General features: G+C 49.9%; 1 long non-coding RNA gene across 1 annotated transcript; it reads right to left on the bottom strand.

Annotated features, from left to right (window-relative positions):
- LOC112450310 lies at window positions 1-485 on the bottom strand. Its single transcript, XR_003038883.2, has 2 exons — window positions 120-485; window positions 1-40 (listed from the first exon to the last, which is right to left on the bottom strand). It is a non-coding gene; the product is annotated as an uncharacterized LOC112450310 (long non-coding RNA).
- Between the last annotated feature and the right edge of the window lie 6 nt (window positions 486-491).

The following is a 491-nucleotide window of genomic DNA, read 5'->3' as shown; positions in this document are numbered from 1 at the left end:
CAGTGAATCGGGAGCAGGAATAATTACAGGAACCAGGAACCTGGAAGCAGAGGACGTGGTAAGTATTTCCTTGGTGAGGAAGGCAGGTAAGTATTATATCCACAGGTGGGAGGCCTTACTGTGCGAAGGATGATCCACGGCACGGAGGTGAGTCCAAAGGTAGGTATTTTCCAGTAACAGGTTGGCAGATTCTCCAGAAGGCAGTAGGTAAGATCCCTCACGAGGCAGGCAGACAGGCACAGGCAAACAGATAAGTTACCTATCTCCGAGGCAGGTGTCCACAGCAGACCAGAACTGGGTCCACGCAGGTTAGGTAGTCCTAGGTAGGTAGAAGCACGAAAAAAAATACAAAAAGCTCAGAAAGGGTTCACTAGAAAAGCTCGTAATTCACAAGAGGCTTAGCACATTACCACAGAGGCAAAACAATGCTCCAGCGCTGGTCTGGTTCCCACCACGGCCTTAAGTACCAGCTGCCTTCTGATGAGCCTGAT

Source organism: Kryptolebias marmoratus, linkage group LG8 (genome assembly GCF_001649575.2).
Source record: "Kryptolebias marmoratus isolate JLee-2015 linkage group LG8, ASM164957v2, whole genome shotgun sequence".
In the NCBI taxonomy this organism is placed as follows: domain Eukaryota; kingdom Metazoa; phylum Chordata; class Actinopteri; order Cyprinodontiformes; family Rivulidae; genus Kryptolebias; species Kryptolebias marmoratus.
The sequence above is the reverse complement of the archived record's forward strand: the minus strand, read 5'-3'. Positions and strand labels throughout refer to the sequence as shown.